The 12,947-nt window shown below is 23.6% G+C and overlaps 1 non-coding gene across 1 annotated transcript; it reads left to right on the forward strand.

The window, feature by feature from the left end:
- Positions 1–73: 73 nt before the first annotated feature.
- TRNAN-GUU lies at positions 74–147 on the forward strand. Its single transcript has one exon. It is a non-coding gene; the product is annotated as a tRNA-Asn (tRNA).
- Positions 148–12,947: the final 12,800 nt, after the last annotated feature.

Genomic DNA, 12,947 nt, shown 5'->3' on the forward strand with positions numbered 1-12,947 from the left:
GTTCTTAATATATGCATATTTTAACTTTATATAAATAATTGATTTACTATTTTTGGCTCTAGTTTGCAGCAAAGCTGGAATAGCTCAGTTGGTTAGAGCGTGTGGCTGTTAACCACAAGGTCGGAGGTTCAAGCCCTCCTTCTAGCGTTATTTTATAATTTGTGTGTGTTTTTCTCAATTCAGATATGAGATTCAGTATTCACTTCTGTATATTGGATTTTTTTTGTTTATGTAGGTTAGGAAGGGATGATGGGTAGCTTTCTTCTTTTAAATTGAGGTTTGTTGTTTAGAAGGTGTGATATTGGTGTGGGGAATGGCATCAAATGTAGTAGGTGTGTAGAAAATTTGAAATGGCATCTGCTTTTACTTTTGTTAATTATTATCATTAATGTAATTTAATGGGAAAATTTGAGAGGGAAATCGACTTGTATGACCAATATACATGATTTCGGTTCTGCATTCTATCAACAAAATTAATGTCACCGTATCATATAAATCCTATTGTGGATAAGTTTTTGTTTTCAGTTACACTATATTGGATATTTTGATTCAAGTTTTTCTAATGAAGGCAAAAAGTAAAGGTAAGGTGTTTCCTGAATCACATGAGATGTGTCATCAGTCAAATGGCGTGGAATAAATGATTCAAAAAGCCCCCTGTAAAAATTAGACACAAAAAGTTCCCATATTCAAATGGTTTATAGCACTGGAAATTATGCCACTTTATTGGATATTCCGTTCTTATGCATCCCATATAGGTGGATTTTCTAAGGAAATGAGATAACGAATGTGTTTGTGAAGATTTTTAAGGTGATTCTCAATTTATTTGACCAATTCAAAATTATATTTAATTAAAGAGATTGATTTATTATGGGTAATAAATCAACAGTCAATAAATGAGTGCCACGTTACTAGAAAATCAGAAGCATATTCATGTCCAAAGTTAAATAATAAATACATCAATTTTACTAATATCTAGTTAATGAAAAATAAACTTTTAATTAAATTTAATTTAATTTATTTCTAAACAAAAAAAGAGAAAAACATTTTATTTAACAAAATTTTTATTTTTAGTAACTTGTCATATTTTGTTAACATTTTTAAAAATATTATTTTACGTAGTGTCTCAGTTTATAAATTCTTAACTTTTTCTTATTCTTATCCTCATTATTTTATTATGAGTCTATCTTTTATGTTATTTCTATGCTGATTTTTTAAATTCGAGTTAATTTATTAACTAATTTTATTGACCACACGCCACACCCAAATTTAAAAAGATTTTATATCCTTTTGTCAACACATTTTAGTTTATTTATAATATATTTGACTAATTAATAAAAATATCTTATTAAAATATAAGTTTTTTGTAAGAGAAAACAAAGCTAATTTCACTAAATAAAAAAATCGAAAATATTAGTTAATTAAAAAATTATATAATTTTGTAGTATCTACTTGCTTGCAACTTTTTCTTAATTTTAATTTGAAAAAATAGTTAATTAGTTATATAAAGTTGTGTATTGTAATAAAAATAAAAAAAAATATTTATTAAGAGAGGACAGAAAAAATTCCCAATCAAATGTGCCCAAGATGGTGAATAACTAAAAATGGGAATGAATGAATATATATATATTTTTAATGACCATGTTTAAAAAACATGAAGAATTTTCCTTGTTTATTTTTTGCTGATAATAAAGAGAACAAAATGACTAAATATAAAAATATAAAAACCAAAAAGTTCATATAATTGTCAATACCGAAGTTACTAATTAATACATAAATAAACTCTTTGTTCGCCTTAATAAACGGAGATGGTACATGCTTAATGTTTTTAAAAATAAAATTTTAAAATTGCTTTCTATGAAAAATATATGTGATTTAGATTAAGTGAGAAAACAATCAATAAATGAAATAATTAGTAATAAAGGTTAAATTAAAATAAATGTTGAGAGGCATAGTATAAATTATTCTGAAACTACTTATGTCTATGGATTATTTCAAAAATTATATATAATAATAGTATTAGATGACATCACGGTGAGAGTTGCAAAATTTCTATCACAATAATGTTAAATAATATTTAATTATAATAACAGTTTAACAATAAAAATTTTGAATATGTGATTATAAAATAGAGATAAAAAAAAACTATATTTAAATTTTAGATCATTGAAGAGTATAATTGTATATTTGTATCATAAAAATTGTTTTAAAAATGTTAAATTTTCATCCTCTCGTGAAAATGTTTTCTTAAAAAACTTAATTAAAGTACAATTTATGAGAATGTCAAGTTAATTGAAAATCTTTTTTCAAGTATCTATAACAAACATGAAAATTTAACATTTCCAACTTAAATTTTCTAAAATACTTAAAATAATTTTTTACTAAACACTTCTACAAAATGAACCTTAAAACATTAAATCATCATATTATATGCAGTGATCGGATCACCAGAGGCTACAACTACCAGAAAATAAAAAGTAAGACTTAACTATATTTTTTGCTCTGATATTTAAGTTATACATAATTTTAGATTATCTAGTTTTCCTTACTTATAATTGGTTTCTTTAATTTCTTAATTGTTTAAATTAAAATTTTCACTCTGAAATTTTATATAATAATTAATTAAAAATATAATTAAAATGTGACATATTATTGATTTATATAAATTAGTAAAAAAATCAAAATATTTAAATAAAATAGTAAATACAATGAATAAAATATAATAAAAATTAGGTAAAGACTTAATTTAAATAATTAAAAAAATTAAAAAGTATATATATATATATTAATTTGGGTTAATTAATAATTATATTTTTATTAACTATTAAATAAAATTTTAAATGAGAGACTTAATTTAAATAATTAAAAAGGAAAAATAAATAAATACAAGCAATTAAAATTAGAAAAATTTGAATCGCACGTAAACTGAAAGTAAAAAATGTCTACCTCGATTCTTAGAGATGATTTCAAACAATTAATAATAGTAATATTTTGTTAAAAAAATATTTATGAAAAATGTGTTATTTTTTGATAAAAAGTTATTATTTTTGAGTATTTAAACTCAACTATAAAGTTTGAAATTAAAAAAATATGTATCAAAACTAAGAGTGTAATCAAACTCGAGATATTTCCTAAGCATTTAATGTCAATAACTTGGGGTTGAGATGCATGTTCTGTAAAGTTGAAGGAAGATGATTTAATCGATGCGGACTTCTAGTTGTTCATCAAAATTCACATCAATGCAACAACAAAAAAAGGCATAGGCATCATAGAAAAAGGTAAGGTTATGAATTGAGAGATACACTATGGAAAGGCGATGTGCATCAGCATAAGTAGCTTTCTATAAAACATGGTGACAAGGAAGATGAAAAGAAGATAGAAGGTAAAGGGGGGAAAAAAGGAAAACCATTCTTCATTTTCAAAAGATAGTCATGGGCTCTAATATTGTCATCAACCAAAACGATACAAACTACACTTAAAGCCTTCTTCAGTCAAAGGTGTCTACGTTTACAAAAATATCAGCATATACAATTAACTAATGGCCAAATAAGAATGCAAGGACAATAAAAGAGCACACTAATCCAACGCAACCAAAGACTTTCTTTAACAATGTGATATCAAAAGATGATGTGTTGGAGATCTAAATATTAAAACAACACACACACCCTTGGCAAAAGGGAAGAGAGATAAGTCAAGAACAAAATTTATTGTTAATGCCTAAAAATATTGCCTATCCTATGAGATAATATGTGAGGCTAGGCTCCAAGAATTAGTGGAACATTGAGATTTGTTTTTAAGTTTTTTTAGGAATTTTTTAGAACTATTAAAATTTTTTGTTTAATATAAATATTTCAATTTTTTAAATTTAAACTTTCATTTTTAGAAATATTATTTTAAGTTTTCTAAAAAAATTTTATTGCAGTGAAATGATATTCTTCTTTTTTTTATCAATTTAACCATTAATTTATAATATATTATCAAAATAATTAAGTATATAAACTTTTGCATAGTTTAAATATTTATAAATATGTAAAGTAATAATATTTATTTATTAAAAGTTGTTTCGCATTTAAAATAAACTAAAATTATGAAGTATCAATTAATTTTTGAATCGTGTACATTTTAATAATTTTTTAAAAAAGGAAAAAATAGAGAAATAAACTACATTTAGAAAAAAATTTAAAACTTATATTTGAAGAATCATCTAGAAAATAAAATAATTTTAAGAATTAACTTGATTTGATTTACTTTATGAAGATTTAAATTCAATAACTACACCAACAAAATTAACTTCTGATAAAAAAAAATTATTTAACGTTGTTGATATCCCTTAATCCTATCACACACAGATACTCATGCAATACATGAAAATGCGATATTGTTTGTAAATATTTTTAATATTAGTTTTAAATATTATAATATTGTGTGCTTTAAAATTTATTATAAATTTCTGTATATATTATTTGGATGAATTTGGTTTTCTTCCTTAAAATAAATATTTAGATTACTTTATGCTCGCATTTACCATTATAAATTACACTCTATTCCATTAAACGTGAATTACACTTTAGTCTAAATGCAAATTGGCCCGAGCACATCGAAGAATCGACTTTCTAACGAGATTTTATGTTTTCCTATAATGTTCAATATTATCAATAATTAAATTTAAACTCTATATAATTAACTTTATGAATTTAAGAAATAAAAATTTAAAAAACACACACAGATTCTGAAAAAAATAATTGTAAATAATGAGGAGAATCATAGTAAAAAAAACAAACAAAAAAATATTCACATTAAAATAGAACCAAGGATCGCATCTAAACAGTATCATTCGTTCTCAACGCCTATTTAATATATCTCACCACTTCTTCTTTTTTTCGTATTACATCACATATCAAATTTATCACTTCTCCTTTTATCTCTTTGGGTATATATATTCAAGTGTTTACAAATTATTTTTAAAATTTTTAGAAAAAAAAGTGTAATTTGCTTTTTATATTTTTTTATTATTTTGGGTATCTCTATAAACATAACTAATAAATTAGCTTAAATCAAAAAAGTTAAAGCTTAGCTAAAAGCTATGAAATTAGTTTATTAAATTAAATTATTTGATAGTCTAAAATAATATATTTTCTATGTTCTTTTTATATAAACTACATTTTATGCAAAAATATTTTTCGTTAATTATAATAAGTTTATTATTTTAGTTAATTTTGAACTCTTACTTTAAAGATCAATTTTTTTATTAAAAAAAGGTGTACTAATATAATAATTGAAATAAAAATTGTAATATTCAAAAAAATTAATATTATAGTAATTAAAATAAACATTTCGGATCACTCTATTTTTATTTTATTATGTTATCCTGAAATTAAACAAGTAAATTTATGAAAATATTGAGAGTGAAAATGAAGGAAAAAATATAAATGACTAATTAAACATTATTTTGAAAACTTTTTCAAATCTAATTTATCATCGCTAATTATACGATCAAAAGATAAATTGATATACCAAACGTGTTTAAACGAATCATAATTTTTGTAAAATTAATTAATTAAAAAATGATAAGTTTGCGGATAAGCATAACAATGCACACAACTTAGATAAAGACTCAGAAAGTTATGTCACTAATGTTTGTCTCCATAGGCAGCGTATCATCACATGAAACATGGAATTCTGTCGTGGTCTTCTTAAAAATTTCTTCAAGCAATGCACTGTTATTCCATTTATCATTATAAACACTTGTCATTTTGAGCTCTTTCAAGTAAAAAGGGATTTGGATTCTCTGCAATCAAAACTTTTGCATTTATCATTGAATAACCAATGGAGGTAAAACATAACTTGTTACACGTGAGATCAAGGTGCTTTGGAGAAATGAAGATATAAGTTCTAACCATTAAGAACTTCTACAGCTAGAAATAAAATAATTAATAATTAAATTTTGATAAAAATTTAATCATTAAATCAATTAACGATTAAACTAGTAGCCAACTAAAGAAAGTCGCAAACATTTTGGTCACTAATCAATTTATAGTAACCAATATCGTAATCACTAATTTAGTAATTTTGTTATTGAAATTATGGTGACAAATTGGTAAAATATCAGTCAAAAATGGTAATTACGGAAATCTAGTTAGTAACTAATTTTCTGATCAATTTTTATAATCATTATATGATTATTTTAAATTATGGTAGTCGCTAATTTGTTCTTTGATTATTTTTTATAAATAGTTATTAATTTAATCACAAATTTGGTCGTCGATAAAAATCTAGTTAGTAGTTGCAATTTCAATTGCTAATCTATTTTATCAAAATTTTGGCTTTTTATTTTTTATGGATTAAATGAAACTTGTTTTTAATTATAAAAAAATAACTAAAATTACATTGAATGAATAAAATCGATATAAAATGTATAAAAAATAAAATTTAGAAAAAAATTATAAAAACATTAAAAAATTTATATATTAATATCTATCGTTATTATTGTTGTCAACTACGTACAAAAATTAAAATATGCTTTTTCTTAAAATAAAAAATTTAAAATTAATTCCTTAGTCTACAGAATCTGTATATATTAATTAAGTAGTGAATGCTTCTTTAATATTTTTTTAATTATAAAAATTTATTAAATATCTGGAAGCTAGTGTAAAATAGACTTGTTTCTTTCTTTTAAAAAAAAGAAAAGAAAAGTAGACTTGCTTCTTTTGAACTTGAATCTTCTAAAAAAAATTTAAAAATATATATTTCTATATTTTTAAGAAAAGTAAAAAAAATATTTCTACAATTCAATCAATATTACTCAAGTAGAAACCTTTTTCCTTCGAGATTTTCTGAAAGTCAATCTTTTCAAAATAGAAAAAAAAATATTTTCCTTTTAGAAATTAAGAATCAATCTTTTCTAAATTTTAAACAAATATTTTATTTTCTAAATTTAAGTATCTTTATACAATGAATATATATATATATATATATATAATTTATATAGATATAAACTGTTTGAATAAAAGTTTATAATATTTATTTTACATTGTAGATATGTTTATAATTTATTTTTATGTCATTTATTCTCATTTTTATTCATTCGTCTCGTCATGCATAATATTTATTTTACATATTTTTAATATAAATTTATACATACATAAATGAAATAGTTTAAATCTATAATTTATTTTATTTTATCAATTTATAACTATCATTGTCTTGTTCTATTTTTCTTTTACGAAAGTAATAATCTTAATATCAAATGTTATTTTATTATAAATTAAATTGTTAATAAAACAAAGTAGTAAAATCATTTATAAAACAAGAATGATTTTATTTTGTATACATTAGAACATTTATGTAATTTTAAAAAAATCGTTTATCAATTAGTCAAATCGGTTGTTCAAATCAAGAAAATAAGCACACATGACACAACTAGCAGTAGCAAAATTGATAGCTAAAATTTTTCCAATTTCAACTAACATATTTGTTTATTTACTTTTCCAACCGAACATCTCACCTCTAATTTAATTACTAATATATTTATTTGTCTTTATTTGGTTATACTAATAATTACAGTCCATCACAAACTATGGCTAATTTTAAACCGTCGATAATAAAAATAAGAAAAATATTCAAATTTATCCATTTAAATACAAATTATTTAGCAAGTCACAAAAATAAAATAAAACATACAATTAAATTAGGGAGCAAATTTATATTTTATTTTGTGACACAATACTTGCTCAATAAATAATTTGTAATATTTTAGTAATTAAATTAGGAGGCTTTTTTTGTAATATTTACAACTAAATATTTAATCATTAATTCAATTTTTACTCTCTCTCTTGTTTTTCATAACAATCATCATTTGCAAATTGTAATTAATTTTTGTGGGTCTTTAAATTTGGGTTACTAATTAGTTTTTTTTCTCGTGGTTATACATACACCAAATATTATGGAATAAAAGTTGAAAACATGTGATAGAAAAATGTTAATAATGTATTATTTAAAATATATTTTAATTTTTTTATTCTTATTAATTTTTTGGGATTTTTATTAGATTTAAACACTTTTTCATCTCTATCATAAAATTGTTTTAAGAGTAATATATCATCAAAGAGTGTTAATATTTTCAATAAAAGTCTTATGTAAAAAAACAAAATGCTAGCATAGCCTTAATCCCTGTGCAAACATACACACGTTGTGCATAAATACTAGTCTTCTCATTGGCGAAACATCTAACGATGATTTACATACTCAAAGTATGAATTCATAAGCAATTTTATCATTACTTTATTTTTTTTATTTCTGTGTATTATTGAACTTAATGTGCTATATATTTATAACTTGCAATGTTATAATGATTGTTAGTAAATAAAAAATCGACTTTTGCATAAAATTTTGACTAGTTCTTTTAGTCTAATGTGAATGTTTATGGTTCAAAAGATATTTCATTTTTGTGAGTATAATTTTATCTATGAATATATTAAATAATAGGTAGCTTATTATTTTAGTTTTTTTTTTTTTTATATTATAGAGTCACTAAAATAGAAATTGTTGTATTATGTTGAAGAATTGGCATGTAGTCTCTTGAAACTTGACTAATGGTCAGCACAAGAAATTATTGAAATTTAAAAAGAGTTAAGTTACAAAGAATGTGTTTAAATATTTTTATATTAAGTTTAAAATTTATAATTATTCAATACTTGACTACAGACTATAAAGGGAGTTAATTACTATTTGGATGTATATGTTTCACTCTTGTTGAGGCGATTATGATTCAAGAGATAGAATGTGTAAATAATTTGAAGCTAAAACTCGTTTCTTTTACATGAGCATTTGTTTATTTTTTACTTAAGTTTTCATCATTATACTGATATGTAGGGGGTGTCTATTAGATTAGATAAACTAATAAACCCAATGATCCAAACCAATTTAAATCAAAAAATGATCTAAACTGATACTTGAAGGGTCTGATATAATACAAACTGATCAAATCTGACGTGGTTTGGTTTGGATAACAGGTTGGCACAAGTCAACCCATAGACTTAATGACATATCCGATTAATTTGTTGACTTACGTTGATTTAAAAAAAAAAAAAAAAAACACCTTTACCTACAATAAAGTGTGTTTTGAATTGAAACGTATTTTGAATTTGTGTATTTGTGTTGAAATGTTGTATAATTACGTTGAAATTATGTGTCAAGAATTATTCGAATAAAAAAATTAACATTTTTTATATTTTTTATACATTTTTTATTTTGGGTTATTTAATCAGACAATCTGATAATCCAAACTAAACCAACCCGTTCGTATTTAATTTGGATTTTTAATTTTTTTTTGCACAAATCCAAACCAAACTAAATCAATCCATTTTGATCGGTTCAAATTATTTTTTTCTCCAAATCTGAACTAAACTGACCCGTGGACATCCCTAGTGATATGAGCTATTAGATTAAGATTGCATACCAATAGGTTTATTGGGTGTAATATAATGTTTAAAAGATAGGATCAGTAATTTAACCTTTCAATTTTGTAGCTATACCTTTTATTTGTTGTAAACTTTAACATGTATATTGTGTTTTTGATTGAAGAGACAAGTTTTTTGAATGTTTGTCTTCGTTGAAAGAATTATTAACTTAATATATTCAAGGTTCTTATGAGAGGTGATTTAGTGTTACTTTTGTATTACTTCATATCAATAATTAATAATGCTATGAGCATTCATGTAAGAGAAGTAGAAATATATATTGTGCAATCTAAGAACAATGTTAGGAAGGGATAATGAAATTTCAAATGTTACGAATAAGAAGAAAGGATGTAAAGAAACAATATGAAATTAATAATGATGATATATATTAGTAAGAATATATCTTTAAAGAAGTTTTTCTTAAAAAAGTTTAAACATAAATATAATATAGCTTTAGATAAAAAAATTATATCAATTTTAAATATGACGTGAACAAGCTTTACAAAATTGATTACTCTTTAAGTATGTAAAAGGAAAGAAAACCATTTTATCACAAATATAATTCTAATAAGGACAAGGCCTTCAGAATTAAAGTTAGCATAGAGTTTCATTTTATAGAGTAATTTAAAGGAGTTTGTAGAACACCAATGGATGAGAATTGAGTTTAAAAAATGATAAAATCAAGTGTACGGAAGTGCTAAAGGAAGGGATTATTATCATATAGGTAGGTTAAAGACATTTAAGACAAACATATTTATGTAAAATATACCAGAAAAAATGACAAATTAACATTGAATTGCATATAAGTCTATACTAGAATTCCTTTAAAATGAAAATTTAGATTTAAATCCCATATATAAAAAAAAAACTATTAAACATTATACTGTACATATTTTTAGTTTAAAAATATTTTTTCTTTAAAAAAATACATGTGGTCTATAAATAAAATAAAATCTAATTGGGACAACAGGGATCGATGAGAACAACAGGTCCATGTCGAGGATAGCAATGATGGGATTGGGGTTTTTATAATGAAAATGGGAGTGGGGAAACTCTAAGACATGATAGAGTATTCTTCTATACTATGTTTGTTGTCACGTCAACTTTGATTGAACCTTGAGATGTCCGGATTGATCAGCCGAAAACGTCAATAATATATTATACGCCACCTCATTCTCCAACCTCCCTAAGCCCATTTGATCATTTCATGAAGATTCCTCTGCATTTTTACAATAATAGAGAATTCAATAACAATAAATAAAAGGTAATATAATAAATATTATAATATAATAAAAAATAAAAGATATTAAATACGTGTTGATACTATTAAAATGTTTACTCACAATTTATGAGCACCCAGGATTTGGAGAAGAGTCATAAACAATCCCAGCCAATTGTGCAGTTGAAAGGCCTGTTGCATTTTCAATTCGTCCGCCAAGTGGGAAGTCAAAATCCTGCATCCTATTTTTTAAAAAAGCTATTAATTTATATTTTTTCTAACGCGTTGTTATTTATTAATTAAAAATTATGTTACCCTTACTTTTAATTTAATATTTTTTATTCATATTTTATTATTTTTAATATTTTTTAATTATTAAAATATATTTTAAAAATATATTAGAGTATATTTTTAGTATTTTTTTGACAAAATTACTATTTTTATCCTCTAATTTTTTTATTCATTTTAATTTTCTAACTTTTTAAAAAGTTTCAAATAAGTCATTTTTCATTAAAAATCTAAATTTTATTATAAAGTTTGGTCTTTTTGTTCCATACCGTGCGATATGGTTCATCGTCTTTTTCTACAGATCTTTGATTTTGATTTTAGTACCTTTTTTTCTTCCTTCTCCCTTACATCTTTATCTTTTTATATTCAAAATTTCATCTTTTTATCACTAACATCAAGCACTCACTCTTAAATCTCAAATCATAAACAAATCAACTTTCTAAATGCTCATTTTTTAATCTATGTTAAAGAAGGTAAGATGTACTAATGCAACGGTTTCCTCCTAAGTTTGTGGTCTCCTCTTACAGGCTCAAAGTGCTCTCGATTACTCAAGGGGTTGAATGAATAAGAATAAATAATGAATTTACAGTTATCTATCAAAATTTGTAGTGACTTGTTCTTTTGTGTGAACCAACAAGATATGGAAAGGATGATGAATAAGTACAAAAAAAGAAGAAAGATGAGCTTTTTTATTTTGGTTTTGTAGCACATTGCAGAGGTTACCTTGAGGACTATTTGCCATAAATATATATATCAGAAACTACGTAATCACTTGGCATGCATAGTTGAAGAGAAAAGAGCTAATGGGAAAAGGTAATTTTCTAAATGCAATCAAGGCCATTGAAAAGGCAGCATCTAATAGAGCTAAGTTTGTATTGAAAAATACAGTTTTAACTATTTTGTCGTCAAAATTCAATATTCACTATACTAAGTATTTGGCCTTCACATATTAAATTTACAATAGAAAGAGAATGTTCCATACTTCTTAATCAGCCATTTTAAACTCGAGGCAATGAGTGTAACTGGACAAAAATAAATTTGAGTCAAAGGCTTTAAAAAACTTTTGAGTCAAAGGCTTCAAAAAATTAGTTTTGAAGACAACGAAGTTAAAGTTTTTAATAAAAAAGAATTTATCTGAAACTTTTTAAAAAATTAGAAGAATAAAATAAATTAAAAAAAATTAGATGACGAAATAAATTTTATTATAAAATTAAGGGACAAAAATAATAATTTTATCTTTTTTTTTAAAATGAAATGAATATAACTTAGAAAGAGAAAGACAGATTCCATGGACAAATCATAAAACTATAAAAAGAAAAAAGAAGGCAAAGCTTGATGCAACGGTTGAATTACGAGACCGGCATTGGAGTCTATAGAATTGGGGATGGTGATTACCTTTAAAACGAAGCTGTTGTTATTTTTGGGTCCATAGCAAAACGATGCCATTTTTGGGTCAACAAAACAAAAGAGCGAGGGAGGTTTCAATAGCTTTATTCCTGTTATTATCAAAAGGGGTTTGTCCGTAATTAAAAGTGGGCCAATAATTTAATGGAGTTTAACAGAAGCGAGGCCCATCAGCACTCTGGCAATATGGGATTGCCAACCCATGTTTTCTACCAGCAATATTAATGGTTGACTCAAAAAAAAAAAAGCAATGTTAATGGTAAATATAGGGTAATTTCTTTTTTTAAAATAATTAAATAAGAATACTTTTAATTTTAATTTACTAAATTTTAAAAGTAAACACATGCCCGTTTATTTATTTTAAATAATTAAATAAGAATGAATTTTAATCACAAATTAGTCATTAATCCTTAAAATTATAAAAAAAATTAATCTCTTAAATTGTTAACAATCTATCATTTTAGTTATTCTCATTGATAGGTTAAATTCATCTAACATGATAGAATAGGAATCATTTTGGTATACACATAGTATAAAATTTAACAAATAAATTTAATATTTTAACATAAAACTCATAAAAA

This window comes from Abrus precatorius, unplaced genomic scaffold (assembly GCF_003935025.1).
Source record: "Abrus precatorius isolate BTA unplaced genomic scaffold, Abrus_2018 Scaffold3, whole genome shotgun sequence".
NCBI classification, from domain to species: domain Eukaryota; kingdom Viridiplantae; phylum Streptophyta; class Magnoliopsida; order Fabales; family Fabaceae; genus Abrus; species Abrus precatorius.